We start from the raw sequence: 21,592 nt of genomic DNA, 5'->3' as shown, positions 1-21,592 counted from the left end.
TTTGGGTGGGTATATGAATAGGAAGGGTTTGGAGGGATATGGGCCAGATGCTGGCAGGTGGGGCTAGATTGGATTTGGATAGCTGGTCAGCATGGACAATTTGGACCGAAGGGTCTGTTTCCATGCAGTTCATCTCTATGGCTCTATGAGGGAATCTAACATCGCCTAACATGGCACTACTATCATTGAATCCCCATTGTCAACGTTCTGGCAGTTGCCATCGATGAGGAACTGAACTGGGCTAACTGCATAGATACAGTGGTACAAGAGCAGGTCAGAGGCTAGGAATACTGCAATGTACATCTCATCACCTATCCATCACCTACAAGGCACAAGTCAGGAGTGTAATGGAATACTCCCCACTTGCTTGGATGTGTGCATCTCTAACAATACTCAAGAAGCTTGGCACCATCCAGGACAAAACAGCCTGCTTGACTGGCATCACATCCACAAATATTCATTCCCTCCATCACTGATGCTCAGTAGCAGCAATGTGTACCATCTACATGATGCACTGGAGAAATTCACCAAGTTTCCTACAACAGCACCTCTGACCATTTCCATCTAGAAGTACAAGGGCATCAGATATATGGGAACACCACCACATGTTTTCTTCAAGCCACTACCATTGCGACTTGGAAATATATCATTATTCCTTCAGTCAGGTTGGGTCAGAGTCCTGGAATGCCCTCCCTTACAGCATTCTAAGTGCATCTACACCAAATAGGTTACAGCGGCTCAAGAAGGCAGCTCACCAGCAGTTCCTCAACAGTAACTAAGGTTGGAACAGAAGTGATGGCTAAGATCATCAGGTCCACATACACTAGATGAATAAAAAGAAAAAAAAATTGTGCTCCTAGAAGGAGCAGCATATACTGGGAAAAAAATCTGTTGATCTCCTCCTTAAGTTTACTCAATGTCCCGGGATCCACCATACTCTGGGTGGTGAATTCCACAGATTCATGAGCCTTTCAGAGAAGTAATTGCTCCTCATCTCTGTTTTAAATCTGCTTCCACTTCTCTGGAATCAATTAGTGAATCTTCTCTCAACTTCCCCCATTGCAACTACACCTGTCCTCAAGTAAGGGCACCAAAATTGTATGCAAAACTCCAGGTGCATTTCACTAATGCCTTTTACAGTTACAGCTAGACTTCCCAACATGTACATTCTATTCCTCTAGAAATAAGTGCCAAAATTTCATTTGCCTTCATTATCACCTGCTTACCTGCAGACTAGTTTTCAGAGACTCATGCACAAGGACACCCAGATCCAAAAAACTCAAAGTTTCTCTCCATTTAGATAATAAGTTGCCTTTCTAGTCTTCCAACCACAATGGATAATCTCACAATTATCCAAGTTAAATTCTATATGCCAGTTATGGCCCATTCACTTAATATATCCACATTCAATTATAAATTTCTTATTCCTTTATTACAACTTCCTTTCCCACCAATTTTATTGTCATCGGTAAATTTGGCTATGATACCATCTACCCCTGAAACCATCTGAGACAAAATGGTGCCACTTGATTGGTGCCACAAACACAAGCATCCACTCCCTCCACCACTTATGCTCAATAGCAGCCAAGTGTACAAGCTACAAGATGCACTGCAGAAATTCATCAAAGATCGTTAGACAGCACCATTCAAATCCACAACCATTTCTATTTAGAAGGTCAAGGGCAGCAGATACATGGAAACATCATCATCCCCAAGTTTCCCACCAAGCCACACACTATCCTGACTTGGAAGTTAATAACCGTTCCTTCAGCATTGCTGGGTCAAAATCCTGGAGTTCCTTCCCTAAGGGCATTGTGGGACAACCCACAGCACGTAGACTGCAGTGATTTAAGAAGGCAGTTCACTACCATCATCTCAAAGGCAAATAAGAATGGGCAATAAATGTTGGCCAGCCCAGTTGCACCCATCCTCCACAGTAACTATAAAAAAAGAATAAAAGTCATTTATATAGATTATAAATAATTGGCACACAAGGACTAAACTCTGTGGCACCTCACTTGTTACATCTTGCCAACCAGAAAAAGATCCTTTTATCCTGATTCTCTGCTTTCTGTTAGTTATAGAACATAGAACATAGAAGAATACAGCGCAGTACAGGCCCTTCAGCCCTCGATGTTGCGCCGATCAAAGCCCACCTAACCTACACTAACCCACTATCCTCCATATACCTATCCAATGCCCGCTTAAATACCCATAAAGAGGGAGAGTCCACTACTGCTACTGGCAGGGCATTCCATGAACTTACGACTCGCTGAGTGAAGAACCTACCCCTAACATCAGTCCTATATCTACCCCCCCTTAATTTAAAGCTATGCCCCCTTGTAATAGCTGACTCCATACGTGGAAAAAGGTTCTCACTGTCAACCCTATCTAACCCCCTAATCATCTTGTACACCTCTATCAAATCACCCCTAAACTTTCTTTTCTCCAATGAAAACAACCCCAAGTGCCTCAGCCTTTCCTCATAGGATTTTCCTACCATACCAGGCAACATCCTGGTAAACTTCCTCTGCACCCGTTCCAGTGCCTCCACATCCTTCCTATAGTATGGCGACCAAAACTGCACACAATATTCCAGATGCAGCCGCACCAGAGTCTTATACAACTGCAGCATGACCTCAGGACTCCGGAACTCAATTCCTCTACCAATAAAAGCCAGTACGCCATATGCCTTCTTCACTGCACTATTTACCTGGGTGGCAACTTTCAGAGATCTGTGTACATGGACACCAAGATCCCTCTGCTCTTCCACACTACCAAGTAGTCTACCATTAGCCCAGTAATCCATCTTTTTATTACTCTTACCAAAGTGAATCACTTCACACTTAGCTACATTGAACTCCATTTGCCACCTTTCTGCCCAGCTCTGCAGCTTCTCTATATCCCGCTGTAACCTGCCATATCCTTCCTCACTGTCTACAACTCCTCCGACTTTCGTATCATCCGCAAACTTGCTCACCCAACCTTCTAACCCTTCCTCCAGGTCATTTATAAAAATGACAAACAGCAATGGTCCCAAAACAGATCCTTGCGGAACACCGCTAGTGACGGCACTCCAAGATGAACCTTTGCCATCAACTACTACCCTCTGTCTTCTTCCAGAGAGCCAATTCCTAATCCAAACCTCCAACTCACCCTCAATGCCATATCTCTGTATTTTCTGCAGTAGCCTACCATGGGGGACCTTATCAAACGCCTTACTAAAATCCATATATACCACATCTACCGCTTTCCCCTCATCTACCTCCTTAGTCACCTTCTCAAAGAATTCAATAAGGTTTGTGAGGCACGACCTGCCCTTCACAAAACCATGCTGACTATCCTTGATCACATCATTCTTATCCAGATATGCATAAATCCTATCCCTTACAATTCTCTCTAAGACTTTGCCCACAACAGAAGTGAGACTCCTGCTAATTTTCCTGCTAATAAATTACCCCAACTTCATGTGATTTTTACTGTGTATATTAACACTTTATCACTTTCTGTGACACTAAAATGTGACACTTTATCAAATATGTTCAGTAAGTCCACACCTGCAGAATCCTGAATATCCGCCTTAGTTGTTACATCTTTGAAGAACTCTAGCAAATTAGTCAAACACAATTTATCCATCATTAAACTATGCCAACTCTGATGGATTGTGCTTTGACTTTCCAAATGACCTGTTATTACTTCCTTAACAATAGATTCTAACAATTTTCCAACAACACATGTTAAACTAACTGTTCGATAGTTTCCTACTTTCTGCCTCCCTCCCTTTTTGAATAAGGGATGTTATGTTAACATTATTCTAATCTACTGGAACCTTCCCTGCATCAAGAGGATTTTGGAATATTGTAACCTACAGATCCACTATCTCTGCTACCACTACTTTTAAGATCCCATGATGAAGGCCATCAGGCTCTGGGCACTAATCTGCCTTCAATCCCAATAGTTTGCTCAGTATTTATTTTCCTGATGATGATGATTGTTCTAAATTCCTCACTTTCTATAACCTCTGCATTACCTATTACTCCTGGGATGGTACTAATGTGCTCCATCATGAAAACTGAAGCAAAATATTGACTTAGTGCTTCTGCTTTGCTATGTTCCTCTTTATTAACTCCCTGTCATCTCCTCCACTAGATCAACATTCACTTTAACTTCTCCCTTCCCTTTTATGTACTTATAGAAGGTTTTGCTATCCATTTTTATATTCTGCATTAGTTTTCTTTCACAATTTACCTTCGTTCTTTTAACTACTTTTTACCAATCCTTTGTTGATCCTTAAAAGTTCCCAATTTTCCAGCCAGCCACTGGCCTTTACAATATGGTGTGCCTTATTACTTTATTTTATCTTTAACTTTCTTTGTTAACCAGGATTTTTTTTATCCGTTGATGGGATTAGGGCGTCACTGGCCAGGCCAGCATTTATTGCCCATCGTAATTGCCCAGAGGGCAAATAAGAATCAAGCATGTTGTTGTGGGTCTGGAGTCACATGTAGGCCAGACCAGGTAAGAATGGCAATTTCCTTCCCTAAAAGACATGAGTGAATCAGTTGGGTTTTTCCAACTATTGACAATGGATTTAGGGTCTTCATTGGACTCTTAATTCCAGATTTTTTTTTCTTGGATTCAAATTCTACCATCTGCCCTGGTGGTATTCAAACCCTGGTCCCCAGAACATTACCTGGGTCTCTGGATTAACAGTTCAACAATAACACCACTAGGCTATCACCTCTTATAATCATTTTTCCTTTGGGGAATATATTTTAATTGGGAGAAATTGAATATCTAATTGAACATCTGCTATTGCTCATCAACCTTCTTACCTTTTAGTCTTCATGCCCAGTTCACTAAAGCTGGATCTATCCTCATGTCTATGTAATTACTTTTTTTTAACTCCAGGACACACACGTGGGACTTCAGCTTCTTACTCTTAAACTGAATTTGAAATTCTACCATGCTATGATCACTCTTCCTTACTATGAGATCATTAATTAATCTGTGGAAACCATTTCCCTGACCAAGGGGAATCATATTAGCTAAATTGTCTTCTAAGTGGAGCTGTTTACAAGAATTAATTGTGGAAACCATTTCCCTGACTGGAGGGAACCATGTTAACTGAATTGTTAAAACTTACAAGAATTTTTTTGCTGACATTGCTGCCATACCTCCCACCCACTGATAAGTTCCTCCCTGAGGGGTTCCTCTCTTTACGGAAGTTCTGTTAGAACAATGCCACTGCAGCAGGATGCTTCTAGACAATTTAATATTGTTAGTCACTTTTATCTACCACTGTAAACAGGATACTACTAGATCATTTAAACTTGTTTGACCAATTAATATTGTTAGACTAGTTAATGTTTTTAGACCATTTAACATTATTAAACTATCTATTGTGGTTAGACAGCATTGTTCTGTAATCAACAGTCAGCCATTTGTAACCCTTTATAACCTGTATGAGCCTGTAGCTTGGGAAGAGGTTATGGTCCGTTTGTGCTGAGTGGTCACTGACCTCTTCCCACAATACTGTGAATAAATGTGTCAATTATTCAAGGCTTGCATACGAGATTTAATTGGCGAAAACGAGAAATTTCCTTAACATAATCCCACCTCATTATACAAGGCCAAATCCAGAATAATTTGTTCCCTGGTTGGTTCCCCAATGTAATCCTCCAAGAAAAAAATCTCCAGTATATTCAATGAACTCTCAAAGTTACCTTGCCAGTTTGATTAATCCAATCTATATGCATATTTAAATTATCCATGATTACTGGTGTGTCTTTCTTACAAGCCCCCAATATTTCCTGGCTGATATTGTGCCCTAGTATAGAGCTACATTTTGATGACCTGCAGATGACACCCACCAGGGATTTCTTTCCCTTGCTATTTCCCATTTCTGATTCTGTATCTTGATCTTCAGTACCAAAATGTTTTCTCATGACAGCATTGATCTCTTCCATTATTAACTGTTATGGACCAGAATAGACTCCCCTCACCCCAGGTACTGTAAGGAGATAGCCTCAAGCCTGACTTTTATATTTATTTAAAGGCAAGTGTAAGGTGTGTTCCAGGTATGATTTGATTAGTTCAGGACTAGGCTTTAATCAAAACACACTTTATTCTCACAACACAATTGAAATACAAGAGAGAGATGGCATAACTTTATTCTGTTGAAATATATTTCAAGACAATTATTTAAATGCTGATTATCAACTGTTCCAATATAGGCAGCATCTCATAAACACACCCTTTGGTAGAAATGCAACTCAACAAAATGTGCTGTCTCTCTCCGGTCCAGAAGAAAGAAGCAATCTGCCTCTTTGGATCTTTAAGAGGAAGCCTCACTATCTAAGTCTTCAGTCTCGCAGCCAGCAGAAACCTTCAACAAACTGAAAGCAAAACTAAAAGCCTTCCTGAGTCTATGTGAGCCCTGACCCTGCCCACTCATGATTCTCAAAAACACCTGGGGAGAACTGTAAAGCTGTTTACCAACCGCCTGTCTGATGGAGATATTTCAGCACTACTGTGGCAACACCACTCTGCAAGGCAAACAGCACAGAACACGTCTCTTAAAGGCACAGTCCTGTCACACTAACAAAGCCACACCACCTCTTTTTCTTTTCTGCCTATCCTTCCAAAACACTGAGTACCCTTGGATATTCAATTCCCCAACAGGGATTGTCTTGCAACCATATCTCAGTAGTTGCTACCGAATCACACCCAGTCTATTTGATTTACAGTATAAACTCAGTTTTATTCCAAGAGCTTTGTGCACTGAGAGACAAAGCCTTTACGTTTGTTGTATTATCAAGTTTCCCATCTCTTGGACCATTAAATTGTCTAATACATCTATCCCTTCCTTTAATTTTCTGGTATCAACACCAAGCTGCAGTCTCAGCTTCTTCTTTAACTTTGATTTCTTAAGTTTCCATGCAACAGAACTCTCCTCACTACTACCTGATTTAAAAGCCTATTTGCAGCCCTAGTTATACGATTGGCCTGGACTCAGGTCCCAGCAAAAGTTATTGTGGAAAATAAAAGCTCATAATGTGCGTTAAATTTATCAGCATGAATAGAATGATAGCGGTCCCAGCAGAGAAGAGATGGAGCCTAAAGTGGGACAATTCCTGTGTTGTTGGATCCTTGCAGCGTAGGTGGTGATGAGGCAGTGGAGTCTCCCTTGAAGCTAGGTGTTGGCATAAACTCAGTCAGACAGATATTCTGAGCTTTTACTTCTTTATTTTTCTAATTTATTCCTATAACCTATTATACTGGACTGTTAATTTCTTTTTGAATTTATTTTTGTTTCCTAAGAATTTGATCTTAAGTGTCTTATCTTTGTACATAAGATGGCACTGTAATGCAGCAACTGTAAACTTTTCACAGTACTCATTTGAGTGCGTAGCAATAAAGCTATTTCAGAAAATTGTCTTTCTGCCAGAAAGACAGATTGTGCAGAGATCTATGTCTGATTGACATAATGTAGTGATATGAGTCCCATAAAGTTCAATGTTAGGACCTCAATTTTTAATAATTTTCATCAATGACTTAGATCAGTGGAGTAAAGTCTTCACAGCAAAATTCACAGACAACATACCAGTGAATAAGATATAATGAGGTTACAAGTGGATGTAGTTAGGCTAAGTTAGAAAATATGAGGCAAATGGAATATAATATGGATAAATGTGAAGTTGCTCAGTTTGACAGGAAGACCGAACAAGCAGAGTGCTACTTCAATGGAGAATGACTGCAGAATTCCAAAGTTTAGAGAAATTTAGTTATTATAGTCCAAGTTAGATTTGGCAGTCCCCAGGTTGTAAATGGCTTCTGTTCTGCAGTCCATTTGCAAGTGGCAGGTCAGAGATCATTTCAGGACAATATAAGTGGGCTGTTTATAAGTACAAGAAATGTCAGACATTCAAAATTACACCATGTGTGAAATTATATTTGTAAGTTTGAGTGTTCGTAAGTCAGATATTCATAAATTGGGGACCTTCTATATGTAGGAATAGCGTGTAATCAAGACAATTAATGTGACAGTAGTCTGTTATAGAAAAACTTGAATGTAAAACTGGGGATACCTTTGTTCAATTATATAGCACATTGGTGAGACAACATCTCAAATGGTTTCCTCACTTTGGCCTCTTTATTTGAGGACATAACTGTGCTGGAAAATGCTTGGAGGAGGATTACCAGACTGATGTGAGGGAGTTGTCTTAAGTGAATGGTTTGGACAGGCTTGTTTCCACTGGAGTTCAGAAAAGTGAGCGGTGACAACTGAAGTTGATGTGACATTGAATGGTCTTGACAAGGTGTACACAGAAAGGAAGTTACTCCTTGTGGATCAGTCCAGGACTGGGAGTGCTGTTTTAAGATTCATGATCACTTTTTTCGATCAGAGGTAAGGAGAATTCTTTTTCTCTTGTAGGTTTGTGTGACTTTGGAAATGTCTGCCTCAGAAGGTGGTAGAGGTGTGGGCTATGAGATATTCTCAAGGTGGAGGTGGATAGATTCTTGCTTTGAAGAGCATCAAAGTCTATTGGCAATAGATGAGAATGTAGAGTTCAAAACATAAACAGAGTAGCCACAATCTTATTTAATGATAGAGCAGGTACAGGGTCCAAATAATCTATTTCAATTCCTATTTCATAAGTTCAAATGCAAAACTTGACCTACTTTTGGGAAATAAAAGCAAATCTTAGCAGGACTTATACACTTAATGGTAAGGTCCTAGGGAGTGTTACTGAACAAAGAGACCTTAGAGTGCAGGTTCATAGCTCCTTGAAAGTGGAGTCGCAGGTAGATAGGATAGTGAAGAAGGCGTTTGGTATGCTTTCCTTTTTCGGTCAGATTATTGAGTACAGAGGTTGGGAGGTCATGCTACGGCTGTACAGGACATTGGTTAGGCCACTGTTGCAATTCTGGTCTCCTTCCTATCCTAAAATAGTGATGGAAAAGGATGGACCAGATCTAAAAGTTGAAGCTCTAAATTGGAGAAAGGCCAATTTTGACGGTATTAGGCAAGAACTTTCAAAAGCTGATAGGGGGAAAATGTTCGCAGATAAAGGAACAGCTGGGAATGCCTTCAGAAATGAGATAACGAGAATCCAGAGAAAGTATATTCCTGTCAGGGTGAAAGGGAAAGCTGGTAGGTATAGGGAATGCTGGATGACTAAAGAAATTGAGGGTTTGGTAAGAAAAGAAGGAAGCATATGTCAGGTATTGACAGGATAGATCAAGTGAATCCTTAGAAGAGTATAAAGGAAGTAGGAGTATACTTAAGAGGGAAATCGGGATGGCAAAAAGTGGACATGAAATAGCTTTGGCAAAAAGAATTAAGGAGAATCCAAAGGGTTTTTACAAATACATTAAGGACAAAATGGTAACTAGGAAGAGAATAGGGCCCCTCAAAGATCAGCAAGACGGCCTTTGTGTGGAGCCACAGAAAATGGGGGAGATACTAAATGAGTATTTTGCATCATTATTTACTGTGGAAAAGGACATGGAAGATATAGAATGTTGGGAAATAGATAGTGACATCTTGAAAAATGTCCATGTTACAGAGGAGGAAGTGCAGGATGTCTTGAAATGAATGAAGGTGTATAAATCCCCAGGACTTGGTCAGGTGTACCCTAGAACTCTGTGGGAAGCTAGAGAAGTGATTGCTGGGCCTCTTGCTGAGATATTTGTATCATCGATAGTCACAGATGAGGTGCTGGAAGAGGTTGGCTAATGTGGTGTCACTATTTAAGAAGGGTGGTAAGGACAAGCCAGGGAACCATAGACCAGTGAGCCTGACGGAAAGATGTTGTGAAACTTGAAAGGGTCCTGAAAGGATTTACAAGGATGTTGCCAGGGTTGGAGGATTTGAGCTATAGGGAGATGTTGAACAGGCTGGGGCTGTTTTCCCTGGAGTGTCAGAGGCTGAAGGGTGACCTTATAGAGGTTTACAAAACTATGAGGGGCATGGATAGGATAAATAGGCAAAGTCTTTTCCATGGGGTGAGGGAGTCCAGAACTAGAGGGTATAGGTTTATGGTGAGAGGGGAAAGATATAAAAAAGACCTAAGGGACAACTTTTTCACACAGAGGGTGGTACGTGTATGGAATGAGCTGCCAGAAGAAGTGGTGGAGGCTGGTACAATTACATTTAAAAGGTACTTGGAAGGGTATATGAATAGGAATGGTTTGGAAGGATATGGGCCGGGTGCTGACAGGTGGGACTAGATTGGGTTGGGATATCTGGTCGGCATGGACGGGTTAGACCGAAGGGTCTGTTTCCGTGCTGTTTATCTCAATGACTCTATGGCTGGGCCCTGTGTTATTCCACAATACTTGTCACACCAATCTAATCAAATTTCTTTCTGTTCACAATTTGCTTGCTTTGAATGATGCCCCAGCTGTGAAGGGGCCTATAATGCTGAGCTAGACTCCCCAACTTGGGGAGATGGGTTCAGTAGAAACTGGATGAGTTACACCTGGACAGCACTGGGATTAATGTCCTTGGGAGAGTATTTGCTAGAGTGGTTGGGGAGGCTTCAAACACAGGGCATTGAGAAATTTTGCTAGGCATCAGAGGAAGGGGAATCGAGAACAAGAACAAAACTTGATGTTTTTTAAATTAACGAAATAAAGGTTTAATCTTTTCTTTTCATTCTGAACAACTTCATCCTTATAATTTGATCTGCATGGGAAAGGTAACTTTTCTAGATTGACTGAAATATAGTTTAAATATTCTGACTTGAACCTGCAACATTAGATTCATCATTTGTGCACATACTTCTCTTAAAAAGAGTAAATTGTCTTGACAGCTGAAGTCCCATTACAGCCGACAAGGTTGGAACACCACAGGTTTCTTTTGTTTTCATCTGTTAAAAATGTTGTGACCATATTCTGCTTTAAATGCAAATTTTTATTGAAGGGTAAAATGTCAAGTGGATCAAGTCCTTGTGCTTGGAAGAAGAAGGATTGTGTGGATTGGCTACTCTCACATATTTAGTTCTTGGGTTTTCTCCACTGGAGCCTGCTTTCACAGCCCAGTGGGCACGATGTCTCCCTCTCCTGGCTGTGTGGTTGTTATTGAAATAAATTTGAAAAGTCACTTTCTCACAGAGGAATGGACACACATTGAACATAAGAAATTGGAGCTTTTCGAGCTTGCTCTGCCATTCTGATCTTCCCCTCAATTCCACTTCCTTGCTTTAATAAAACAAAGAACTGTGATGCTGGAAATCTGAAACAAAAACAGAAATTGTTGGAGAAACTACGCAGGTCTGGCAATGTCTTTGGAGGGATGTTTCAAGATCAGTGACCCTCCTTCAGAACTAGGTGTACAAACCCCATTAATTATTTTTGCATGTTTGGCATTTCTCAGCTCTACCTGTATGGATTTTGCATCCGAGGTAATATTCCTCCTCACTGTGGTGTTAATTTCCTCTTCCTCTTTAACCAACAACATAACTCCATTACCTTTTCCCCATACCCCATGCCTGTTCACCATGCAGCCATTTATTTGTAATTCCAACTACGTTTTACCTCTCTTCATCTACGTTTGTAATTAATTCATCCAGTATATGGTGAATGCTCTATGAATGAAGTCCTAAAGGCTGAAGGCATTTTTTAAACATTACTTATCTCATTCCCATTATTTTTTGATGTAGCTCTGTTTGATCCTGGCCCTTGATTTCCCTATCTTTTGTTCTTGTTCTCGATTCCCCTTCCTCTGATGCCTAGCAAAATTTCTCAATGCCCTGTGTTTGAAACCTCCCCAACCACTCTAGCAAATACTCTCCCAAGGACATTAATCCCAGTGCTGTCCAGGTGTAACTCATCCAGTTTCTACTGAACCCATCTCCCCCAGAAACAGTCCCAGGAATCTTAAACTGTCCCCCTCAAACCATCTCATTAGCCACGTGTTCATCTGATATACCCTGCTGTTTCTACTCTGACTAGTATTTAGCACTGATAATAATCCTGAGATCACTACTTTTGAGGTCCTATTTTACAGTTCACTTTCTAACTTTGTGGACTCTGCTTTTAGGACCTCATTGCTTTTTATTTTACCTATGTCATTGGTATCAATGTGTACCACAACCATTGGTTGTTCACCCACCCGCTACAGAAGGGAGTCTTGTAGTTGCTGTGAGTCATCCATGACCCTAGTATGAGGGAGGCAACATACCACTGTAGAGTCTTGTTTTATGACGACAGAAATGCCTATATATTCCCCTTACAATTGAATCTACTAAAACAATTGCATTTCCACACATTGTGTGCTTCCCCTGTGCAGTAGAGCCAACCATGGTGCATTTAATTGGCTGTTGCAGTTTTCCCCTGAGCAGCCATTCCCCTCAACTGTAAGCAAAACAGAATATCAGTTTCACATGAGACTAGCCACAGGAGACTCCTGCTCTGCCTGCCCAATCCTCTTATTCTGTCTGGTGATCACTATTTCCTACCTTCCTATGGAGTCTTAACCCACAATGTGACCTGTTTTCTGTATGTGCTATCCATGATTTGCTCAGCTTCATGGCTGCTCCAGTGTACCCAGCTACCACAGCAGTTCCAAAACCCAGGCTTCCAGGAGCTGTAGACACTTCCTGCATATGCTGGTCCCAGGCACTGGAAATATGCCTGGCTCCAGTAATCTTACTGCATTTATTTATAATCTCCTATTGGATTTATGCAACATAGCTTGTGCTGCATACATTGGAAAAAGGTTCACCATATCAAGCATCCCATAACTGTCCTTGCTTTTCCATCTCCTGCTGTATTGAAGGCAATATTGAACTATCATTTGTGATGTGATGTGAATACAGGAGTTCTCAGGGTAATGTCCTAGGCCCAACCATCTTAAGCTGCATCATCAATGACCTTCCCGCCTCTGTAAGATCAGAAGTTTGGATATTCACCAATGATTGCACAATGTTCAGCACTGTTCACAACTCCTCAGATATTGAAGTAGTCCATGCTTAAATGCAACAAGATCTGGGCTGACAAGTGGCAAGTAACATTTTCTTACATTCCCCACACAGGATTCTTGCAACTGTCACCAATGGCTTCAGGCCACAACAGAGGTCATCATCACTGTAAGCTTTGCCAATGTAGCATGTTCCTGCCAGGTGCAAGGCTCGATAGACTATATATATGTTGTTTAGATCAGAATGGTGCTGGAAAAGCACAGCAAGTCAGGCAGCATCCAAGGAGATGAAAAATTGACATTTTGGGCAAAAGCCCTTCATCTGGTTTCCAGCCTCTCTAGTCCTCACTTTTGCCCTGTATAAATGTTGTACTGAGAACTCTATATCCTAACGCGGCAGATATCAACAGTAGGAAATGCTCACATTCCACCAGTGCACAGGGGCCTGTGATTATCGGCACCACATCTTAGTATTCTGCACAGGGTGCGCCATGATACCAATGTTCTCGAGAACACCTATGTGTTTGCTTTATTTTAAGGACCAGATGCCGTACAAGATAATGAATGGGAGATAAGAGCTATTCTCTTCAACCATGGCTGAAGACTCCTTTACACAACCCCTGAATGAAGTCAAACAGAGAAAATGAATCTCATTCTCCCACCAGGGCCATTACACAGCAGTAAAGTGATGAAAGGTTTCATCAACAGTGCTATCAGGCAGCACTGCTTAGCAAAAACTTGCTTAGTGACGTCCAGTTTCAGTTCCACCAGGACCATTCAGCTCCTGATCTCATTACAGCCTTGGTTCAAACATGGACAAAACACTTGAATTCCAGAGGGGAGAGTGCCAGCCCTTGACATCAAGGTTGCATTCAACCAAGTGTGGCATCAAAGAGCCCTCGCAAAACTAATGGGATTAATGAGTATTGGGGGCAAACTCTCTGGTGGTTGGAGTCATACCTGACACATAAGAAGATGGTCATGGTTGTTAAAGGTCATTTGTCTCAGCTCCAGGACATCTCTGCAGGAGTTGCTGAAGGTATGTCCTCGGCCCAAACATCTTCAGCTGCATTATCAATAACCTTCCCTGCATCATAATGTCAGAAGTTGGGAAGTCCACCAACGACTGCACAATGTTCAGCACTATTTGCAACTCCTCAGATACTAAAGCAGTCCATGTTCAAATGCAACAATATCTTGACAGTAGCTAGGCTTGGGCTGATAAGCAGCAAGTAACATTTGCACCAGACGATGATCATCACCAATAAGAGACAATCTAATCACTATCCCTTGACATTCAATGGTGTTACTCTCACTGAATCCTCCACTATCAACATGCTGCGATTTACCATTGACCAAAAACTCAACTGGACTCACCACATAAACACAGTGGCTGCAAGTGCAGGTCAGAGGCTAAGAATACTATGGAGAGTAACTTATCTCCTGACTCCCAAAGCCTGTCCGCCATCGACAAGTCACAAATCAGGAGTGTGATGGAATACCCCCCCCCCCCACTTGCTTAGATGAGGGCAATGACAACAAACTCAAGAATCCAGGACAAAGCAACCTGCTTGATTGGCACCACATTCACAAGGACCCACTCCCTCAACCACTGATGCTCAGTAGCAGCAGTGTATACTATCTATATCTGCAGAACTTCACCAAAGGTCCTCAGACAGCACCTTCCAAGCAAACAGCCACTTCCACCTGGAAGGACAAGGGCAGCAGATACATGGGAACACCACCACCTTCAATATTCCTCCCAAGCCACTCAGCATCCTAATTTGGAAATGTATTGCCATTCCTTCCCTGTTGCTTGATTAAAATCCTGGAATTCCCTCCCTAATGGCATAGTGGGTCAACCCACAGCAGGTGGACTGCAACAACTCAAGAAGGCAACTTACCACCGCTTTCTCAAGGACAACTTGGGCGGCATGGTGGCACAGTGGTTAGCACTGCTGCCTCACAGCGCCGGAGACCCGGGTTCAATTCCCGCCTCAGGCGACTGACTGTGTGGAGTTTGCACGTTCTCCCCGTGTCTGCGTGGGTTTCCTCCGGGTGCTCCGGTTTCCTCCCACAGTCCAAAGATGTGCAGGTCAGGTGAATTGGCCATGCTAAATTGCCCGCAGTGTTAGGTAAGGGGTAGATGTAGATGTAGGGGTATGGGTGGGTTACGCTTCGGCGGGGCGGTGTGGACTTGTTGGGCCGAAGGGCCTGTTTCCACACTGTAAGTAATCTAATCTAAACTTAGGGAAGGATAATAAAATGCTGGCCAGCCAGCGATGCTCAAATCCCACAAATGAAGAAAAAAAAGATAGGCCTCCTTCTGACTCTTGGTTAGGTATGAGTTCAGGTGAGGGGTCTTGCAGCACAACCTGTAAGAGCACTGGACAGGGTACAGAAGAGATTTCCCAGGATGTTACTTTGTGGAGAGTTTTCATTGTGAAGAGAGATTGGATCGACTGGTGTTGTTTTTCTTGGAGCAGAGGAGATTGAGAGGGACGTAATTGTGATGTACAAAATTGAGGGACTTAGACAAGGTACACTGGAAGAAATATTCCCCCTTGGTGGAGAGGTGAAAGGCCAGAGGGCATACAAAGTAAGGGGCAGGTTGTTTAGAAGGGATATGAAGAAATTTTATTTATCACCAAGAGGGTGGCGAGAATCTAAAACTCACTGCAAATGGGCACTTGCAATGGCAAGACCTGTAAGGCTATGGGCTGACTGCTGAGTAAAAGGATTAGAATATTCAGGTGCTTGCTTTTGACTGGTGCAAACTTGGTGGACTCATGGGCCTTTTTTTGTGCTGTAAATTTGCATGACCTGATTACAGAGATTATCCTAGCATGCTGTACTCTGCACAATTGAAGAAGGCAAAAAGAGGATGTGATGGATGTTGAAGAGCTGGGAGAGCAGCAGCAGTCTTCAGAAGGAAGGTGAGGATGATGAGCAGGAGTAACATTGGTCCTGTAGCTTGAGTCTCACAGTTGCATTATTATGACAGTCAATTAGATGGGTGATGTATTACATTCACAAACGCGAGCTCGTATTTTCAATAATGCATAATGCTATGTGCCCTCAGAAGCCTTCCTTTTTCATTCCTCTCCCACTGTGTATGTGATGATCAACAGCTTCTAGCTGGCAGCACTTGATGGAGTGCACAGCTGAGCTTTCAGTAAGGCACCGGTGGCAGGAATGCTAGACAGTTTCCACACTGGCAAATATCTTCACCATCTTCACCAGAAGAGAAAGCACTTGGCTGCCATAGAGGGGCATGCTGCATTCATAATGGGGAGAGCAATATTGAACTGCCTGAAATAGCATACTTGGGCTTTTGGAGGGAAACTCTTAATGAAACTCCCCAAAATCTATTCTTAGCTGATATTTGGTAAAGTTCTAAATTTATATTGATGGTCAGAATTTTTAATTTTGTTGCACGTTGACATGCAGTTGTTTTCTATTGATTCATCTTTCATTTGCTTGTGTAATCTGAATAGAAGCAATGCTGAGGGCTGTCAAGGCTCGGTCATTAAGTACATAACAAAGCTGACGTAGGCAGTTTTAATCTGTAAGAGAATCATGGGGTATCCGGAAAATTAGGGAAAGTAGAATTGAGGATTATCAGGTCAGCCATGATAGAAACATAGCAACATAGAAAATAGAAGTGGGACTAGGCCATTCAGCCCTTCAAGCCTGCTCCACCATTCAATGTGATCATGGCTGATCATCCAACTCAGTCCCTGTTCCCAATTTCTCACTATTCCTTTTGATTTATTTAGCCCTAAGGACAATTTCTAACTCCATCATGAAAACATTCAATGTTTTGTCTTCAACTGCTTTCTGTGGTTCCACAGACTCAACACTCTCCTCATCTGAGTCTTAAAGGCTTACCCCATCTCTCTTTAGACTTCTAACCCTGTTTCTGGACTCCCTGGTCATTGGGAGCATCCTTCCTGCATTTACACTGCCTAGTCCAGTTACAATTTTATATATTTTAATGAGTAACCCCCCTCAAGTATCTAAGCTCTCGTGAGTATAGTTCCTAACTGGTCCAGTGTCTTTTTGTAAATCAGTCCCACCATTCCAGGAGTCTATCTGGTGAATCTTTGTTGCATGCTCTCCATAGCCAGAATATCCTCCAACGGATCTTGTGTTGTCTGCAAAAGTGCAGATATTACATTTAATTCCCTCATCTAAATTATTTATACTTATTGTGGATAGTTGGGGTAAGCACTGATCCCTAAAGTACCCCACTCATCACTGCCTGCCACTTGAAAAAAGACCTGTTTATTCCCACCCTTTGTTTCTTGTCTGCCAACCAGTCCTCTATCCATGTCGGTAAACCATTTCTTCAATCCCATGCACTTTAACAATCTCATTAAATGCCAGACCAGATTCAGTTGGCTGAATGGCCTACTTCTGCTCCTACATCTTATAGTCTTACTTTACTCTCAAAATCTGAGGATAGTCTTGTCAGCATTGTTTAATAAGAATTCTACAAGTATCTTCAAAAACCAAAGTTGCATTGAACCTGTGAAGTGAGTGATGTTTATGCTGGGAATACATTTTCCATATGGGAATCTAGTTAGTAGTTTGACAGCTGGAAATGTTGCAATTGAGCAATGACAGAAGTAGACTGTTTTATGAAAGTCTAGGGCAATTCTGGAAATAGGTGCACAGCAGTTGGTAAAGTTGGACTTACCCTCTCTGAATGTGAGCCTTCATGTCAGAGGGAAACTCTAAAGCTTCCCAACCACTAGAACAGCTATTTACCTACCAAGTGGTGTACTGGTCTACTCACAAGACAAACGCAGAGCCAATGGACACAGCTCCAGAATCTTTCCAGGATTCTGTGGAAGCTATCCATTCCCCTCCTACTGTTCGTCAACAAGTCCTCACCATTTCCCAACCACAGCCCTCCAAAAGCAGGTAGCCCCTTCCTGCCTCCCGTCAGGATTTCCAGTTTCTCTTTAACAATCAAGATGTGTCTCTAATGAGTGCCACTAAAAGGACAATGTAACACTCAATCCCTCTGCCTAACCAATGTACCCCATCGGAATCACAGTCCAAGATTACCAGCACAATGCGAGCAGTTACACTGTTGTTGAAGGTCTGCACAATTTCATAGTTGTTGCATCTCTAACCATATCTCAGATGAGCAGCCCCTACTACTCTAGTTTAAACGTATCTTTTCTCACAGGAACCATCCTTATCTGTACAATGTTGTAACCTTGTATCAAATTCTGAGCAATTTGTAGTTTCAGGTTCCTGTACATTATAAGCTGGGTTATTAAACCTCTTAAATTTTATCTTTACTTTGAAACTTTGCAGATGGTTTAGAAAGGAAACATTTTTCGTTGATCTTGAGATAAATCTAGAATTATAACAATGAACAGAATCATAGAATATTTACAACATAGGATGAGACCATTTGGTCCATCATACCTATTCTGATCCTCTGAAACAGTAATTCACCCAGTACTATTCTGCCTTCACCTTGTAGCCTGGCAAACACTTTCTTTTCAAATAAATCTACTGCATTCTTCGATCCTGCAAGCTGAGTTTTCAACTTTGTACCATGATATCAAAGATTTTTTTAAGTTGTAGTGAGTATATAGAAGGATTTCTTCACAGCATATTTCAGTCTAATATTTCATGCAGTAGTCAGATTGTTATATCTTTGAATTAGCACTTGAATTAATTTCTATTGTTCCCAGATTCTTCCAGGAAGTGGCATTGAGTTAAAGTTGTTGAAGGAAAAGACAATGGCATCCCCTAGAGGCCATGAAACAAAAGACAGCTAAAATACCCAGTATAATGACCATACAATAGGCATTGCAATGGGAACAGTCAACAGTAAAGAGAATAATGTTAAGTTTTTACTCATTAGTAAGTTTTAAAGCCCTCATGTTACACAATAATTATGCTCCACCTTGTGCTTAGGAGTGTCTAAATGCAGAAAGTCTAATGATTCTGTCCGTTTTTAAATATTTCCTGATATTTCACAATTTCTGAGGCTGTCTGGTAAAGTGGCTATGATTCCTCTAAGGCAGCCTTTATGTAAAGGCAAAATATTTCAAGAATGATTTAATTTCAAACAGTGTTAAGAATTTTCTTGTCTCATTAACTGAGGCTAAAAACAAAAATACCTGTAAATACATACAAGTGAAGAGAGGATGGATAAATTCTCGGAAGTAATTTTTGAAAAGCAAAATGTCAAAGACATCTGTTTATCTTAAAACGGGAGCATAACTCACCTATTTGAAGATTAGCTTTGGAATTTTCTTTCTACACACAGTCATCTAATGGGATTGAGCACACATGTTTTAAAGATAAGAGCTGGGAAATATGTTAAATAATGTGGATAAAACTACATTTTATTAGTCTACTTAATCTGTTAAATTAATGGATTGTTTTAAAGTTTTAAACTTCAATTATTTCCTCCACCCCATCCCAATACTTGATGATATTAAAGTAAAAATGGGCATGTCAACTACAACAAACTTGCAAAAGAAAACATACCAAGAACAAAACATAACCAGAAGTCAAAGAACAGCACAGTAGAAAGTTCTGTTCATGCTGTCTTTTGGCTTCAGTAGTGCTGTACTGAAATGGCTGTCAGCCACACTTCCACATGATGCAAATTCTAACCCCCCCCCCAACCCCCCCCCCCCAACTCCTGCCAACCTTCATCCTCCTCCGGGAAAAATACATTTTCAGCCTTCATAGAGACTGCATCAGTGACATAAACTCCATTTTTCTATTTGTTAAAGCATTTAGACCCTATTAACATGAGTTTTTAATTGCTTTCAGAATAAAATAGGCATGAGCCTAAACTGATGCACTAATGTAGTAAGTATATTTTAAATGTTGTTAAAATAGCCCTGGATATTACAACAATAAACATTGAAGTTCTGAAGTTGTCATTGGACTCAAAAAACATTATCTGTTTCTCTCACTACAGATACTGCTGGAACTGCAGAGTTTCTCCAGCAAATCCTGTTTTTATAACAGATAAACAAAATTGTTTCTTGCCAGCATTATAAGGGCAGCACACATTGAATGAACATATTTATTCTCTGACCAATCACTTTTGCTGGAAATTTGAACCTATTTTGACTTTTTGGAAAAATAATTACCTTTAGAATTTCCCTCATTCTTATTAGTCATCCATTTATTTTTCTGATATGGACAATGATTGCAAAGTTTGAGGTTTTAAACTAAAATATAATTTATTAATGTCCCACAGATTGCTTTAGGCTGGATGGCAATTAGTCAAGTTTACAGAATTATTATTTGTTTCTTACTTCCAATCTTTATCCCCTAAAATATCTATCAGTTTGTACACAAAGGCCATTTGAAAATAAATTAATTCTGATGCTGAATCAAAGAATTGATAACATGTAAAAACAATTTTTGGATCTAATCCCATTTATAGTTTTCTAATTCACAAAGAATATGTACTAGTCAGATCTTGGAGTTGTTTTTATCCACACAAAATGCTTCCTGGCTTACCTTCTGCAGTTCCCACACTAGCTGCAATGCTTCCTGGCTCAGCTTCAGAGTTTCCTTGCCACCTTCATGGTCACAATAAAAGAGACCCTTGCAGACTGTGAGAAACGCACCATGAAAATAAAGCAACACAGGAATAAAAGAGTATGGAATGAGAAAAAAAGGTCACTTAGCCTATTGAGCCTTATGCCTCCAAAAGACCACTTACATTTTAAATTAATTACTTTTTGTGAGTCAATTCCATGTGATTATTACTTTTCAGAGGGAAAAAGAAAATCACATCTCCAGAATTGCCATGGCTTATCAATTTGTTTTTGCCCTCTCATTCTTTGACCACAGTTTGTTGATCACAGATCTAGGATTTATCTTGGCTCTATTCTGATGACGCTGACCCCCTCCAAGAATGGATTCATAAGAAGTTAATGGAGACAATTTCCTTTGAGCTTAAGGTCATCAGTGGAGGCCATTTGGCTCAATTGCTGGGAAGTAGAGTAGATTAATGTCAACAGCAAAGAGTTCAATCCCTGTTCGAGCCTAACTCCTCACCCATCTCCTTTTCAGGTATTGAACCTTGAAATGGTGTCAGGTAATGTGGACTTCTTTGTGTTGATGTTTGCCAATGCTGAACAAGATAGTGCAGTATTTTGTCATTGCTTTCTACAAATGGAAGTCCCTCATATGCTTACTGCCTACTATTGGTGTATGTTGGCAACATTTATAAGTTAGTATGCAGCGTAGAGGACCACATTCCTTGGCCACCAAATCCTGGAGTGGGACTTGAACCTAGCACTTCTGATTCAGAGGCCAAAATGCTACCCACTGCACCATGAGAGCTCAGCTTCATCATACTACCATGTAAATAAAACAGCATTCCACCATGGCTCAGCAAATAATCGCCACGGACCTTCATTCAGGCAGCGAACTGGAACTGATGTAGCACACTAAAAAGAAGAACATATTATTTCAGGTATATAGACAACAAAGAGAAAGAGTCTCAGGTACCACCACCTGATGAAGGGCTTTTGCCCGAAACATCAATTTTGAAGCTACTTGGATGCTGCCTGAACTGCTGTGCTCTTCCAGCACCACTAATCCAGAATCTGGTTTCCAGCATCTGCAGTCATTGTTTTTACCTGGTATCACCACCATGTA

Source organism: Chiloscyllium punctatum, chromosome 3, assembly GCF_047496795.1.
Source record: "Chiloscyllium punctatum isolate Juve2018m chromosome 3, sChiPun1.3, whole genome shotgun sequence".
NCBI lineage: Eukaryota > Metazoa > Chordata > Chondrichthyes > Orectolobiformes > Hemiscylliidae > Chiloscyllium > Chiloscyllium punctatum.
This window is presented reverse-complemented; position numbering follows the sequence as displayed.